Here is a 3442-nt window from a genome sequence, read left to right as displayed (position 1 = left end):
AACATTTGATAATTTCCTCTGTGAATTCTGCTGGATGAATAGTTTGTAACTTCCTCATTGTTCCTGGTTCCTCCACAGAGTGGACCAGCAGAGCTCAGACGTTCTCAGGGGTCCATCTGCCCAGCAGCATCAAACACAGTTGGACTCCATATTTATGGTCTGTATATGAACAACAAATACTTTTCCATGGGTTCTGTTCACAGTCACCTTCATGCTGCACTTTGTTGACCAGAGGACTTTTCAGTCTGTCCAACATCCATCTGGTGTTTGGCTCCATTATTTCACTCTGACGTTTCCTTCATCTATTATTTTGTTCCAGCTGCTGGAGGACAACATTGTCACTTATGTGAAGAACGAGCTGAAGAAAATCCAGAAAGTTCTGAGTCCAGATTACCCAGAACATTCAGAGAGTCTGAGAGATGATGAGGTGTTGGAAGGTGAAGATGAAGAGCAGAGGAGGAGCAGCAGAGAGGCAGTGATGAAGATCACACTGAATTCTGAGGAGGATGAAGCAGGAAAAGTTGGCTGACCGTCTGGAGAACAGTAAGAGGATTTCTATGAAGATTTGACCTGATGAATAAATCACACATTTACTGATGTTTGAAGAGATGGAATAATGTTTATTAACATCATCTTCAGAAAATAATATCTTTTAGTTACTGATTTTACTTTTTGTGTTATTAGAACAAATTTTTTCAGTTTGTCAACATCAACTTAAATCTGGTCTGAAGAAGAAGTTCCAGTCTGTGTTTGAGGGAATTGCTAAAGCAGGAAGTCCAACCCTTCTAAACCAGATCTACACAGAGCTCTACATCACAGAGGGAGGGACTGGAGAGGTCAATGATGAACATGAGGTCAGACAAATTGAAACAGCATCCAGGAAACCACACAGACCAGAAACAACAATCAGACAAGAAGACATCTTTAAAGTCCCACCTGGAAGAGATCAACCAATCAGAACAGTGATGACAAAGGGAGTGGCTGGCATTGGGAAAACAGTCCTAACACAGAAGTTCACTCTGGACTGGGCTGAAGACAAAGCCCACCAGAACATCGAGTTCATATTTCCATTCACATTCAGAGAGCTGAATGTGCTGAAAGAGAAAAGTTCAGCTTGGTGGAACTTGTTCATCACTTCTTTAGTGAAACCAAAGAAATCTGCAGCTTTGAACACTTCCAGGTTCTGTTCATCTTTGATGGCTTGGATGAGAGTCGACTTCCACTGGACTTCCACAACAAGGAGATCCTGACTGATGCTACAGAGTCCACCTCAGTGGATGTTCTGCTGACAAACCTCATCAGGGGGAAACTGCTTCCCTCTGCTCTCCTCTGGATAACCACACGACCTGCAGCAGCCAATCAGATCCCTCCTCAGTGTGTTGGCATGGTGACAGAGGTCAGAGGGTTCAATGACCCTCAGAAGGAGGAGTACTTCAGGAAGAGATTCAGAGATAAGAAACAGGCCAGCAGGATCATCTCCCACATGATGACATCACGAAGCCTCCACATCATGTGCCACATCCCAGTCTTCTGCTGGATCACTGCTACAGTTCTGGAGGATGTGTTGGAGAGCAGAGAGGGAGGAGAGCTGCCCAGATCCCTGACTGACATGTACATCCACTTCCTGGTGGTTCAGACCAAAGTGAAGAAGGTCAAGTATGATGGAGGAGCTGAAACAGATCCACACTGGAGTCCAGAGAGCAGGAAGATGATTGAGTCTCTGGGAAAATTGGCTTTTGATCAGCTGCAGAAAGGAAACCTGATCTTCTATGAATCAGACCTGACAGAGTGTGGCATTGATATCAGAGCAGCCTCAGTGTACTCAGGAGTGTTCACACAGATCTTTAAAGAGGAGAGAGGTCTGTACCAGGACAAGGTGTTCTGCTTCGTCCATCTGAGTGTTCAGGAGTTTCTGGCTGCTCTTCATGTTCATCGGACCTTCATCAACTCTGGTGTCAACCTGATGGGAAAATCAACCATCATTTTTATCTAAATTTTTTTCCAAACCAAATATAAACTCTCTCCATCACAGAGCTGTTGACCAGGCCTTACAGAGTCCAAATGGACATCTGGACTTGTTCCTCCGTTTCCTCCTGGGACTTTCACTGCAGACCAATCAGAGACTCCTACAAGGTCTGCTGACACAGACAGAAAGTAGCTCACAGACCAATCAGGAAACAGTTCAATACATCAAGGAGATTATTAGTGAGAATGTGTCTGCAGAGAAAAGCATCAATCTGTTCCACTGTCTGAATGAACTGAATGATCGTTCTCTAGTGGAGGAGATCCAACAGTCTCTGAGTTCAGGAAGTCTCTCCACAGATAAACTGTCTCCTGCTCAGTGGTCAGCTCTGATCTTCATCTTAGTGTCATCAGGAAAAGATCTGGATGTGTTTGACCTGAAGAAATACTCTGCTTCAGAGGAGGTTCTTCTGAGGCTGCTGCCAGTGGTTAAAGCCTCCAACAAAGCTCTGTAAGGACACACATTGTTACTGCATTTGTTTTTGATAAAAATCTGTCAATGATGAGATAAATATTGAGTCATGCTTTATCAGTTTGTTTATTCCGCAATGTTCGCTGCTAGCAGATGATGAGTAAAAGAGAGACCAGCTCTCATAGGTGACAATTCATAATGCTACATGTTCAAGCAACAGAAATAAATTTTCCTATTGAAGGCGACATTGGAATAATGCAGTTCATTATAGAAATTAATGTTTCTCTTGCCAGCCTCTGATGGCTGCTGTACTGCAGTCTTTTAAGACTGGAGGCCTAAATATAGAATAAATTATTTCATAGTACATGTATCATAACGATGTGGATAGTATGATTTTTTTTCCAATCTGTTCAAAAATAATATTTAACAGATATTATTTGTTCTGGGGGGAAAAAATCATACATTTTAAGAACTTTTTCATATTTTCCTCCCTGTCTCCTCAGACTGAGTGTCTGTAACCTCTCAGAGAGAAGCTGTGAAGCTCTGTCCTCAGTTCTCAGCTCCCAGTCCTCCAGTCTCAGAGAACTGGACCTGAGTAACAACAACCTGCAGGATTCAGGAGTGAAGCTTCTCTCTGCTGGACTGAAGAGTCCAAACTGCAACCTGGAAACTCTCAGGTAAAATGTTCTCAATCCTGGTGAAACCAGATTTCTGTTTATTACCTGCTTTTAAAATTGATGTAATTATATGTTATAAAAATAGATGTCTGACTGTTGCATGGTTGACCAGGTTAAATCTCAACACATATTAATTGTTAATTTTAATTTACTCCAGACTGAAAGAACCAAAAAGAGATTTATTAAGAAAAGTGGAGGTCAGGCTTTGACTTTTGGTGTAACTCTGCATACTTGACAAATTGCTGCATCCTAGTTGAACAGAGGAGCATCAATGCAGATCTTTACAACCAGCAGTTGTTAGACTTTCCCAACCATCATGAGGGAAACGTTG

The 3442-nt window shown here is 42.4% G+C and overlaps 1 pseudogene; it reads left to right on the top strand.

Moving 5' to 3' along the window:
* Nucleotides 1–316: 316 nt before the first annotated feature.
* On the top strand, nucleotides 317–2477 carry LOC129366335 (NLR family CARD domain-containing protein 3-like; annotated as a pseudogene).
* The last annotated feature ends 965 nt before the right edge of the window (nucleotides 2478–3442 follow it).

Source organism: Poeciliopsis prolifica, unplaced genomic scaffold (assembly GCF_027474105.1).
Source record: "Poeciliopsis prolifica strain line A6 unplaced genomic scaffold, Auburn_PproV2 SCAFFOLD015, whole genome shotgun sequence".
Lineage (NCBI taxonomy): Eukaryota > Metazoa > Chordata > Actinopteri > Cyprinodontiformes > Poeciliidae > Poeciliopsis > Poeciliopsis prolifica.
Note: the sequence above shows the minus strand (reverse complement) of the source record. Positions and strands in the feature narration are given on the sequence as shown.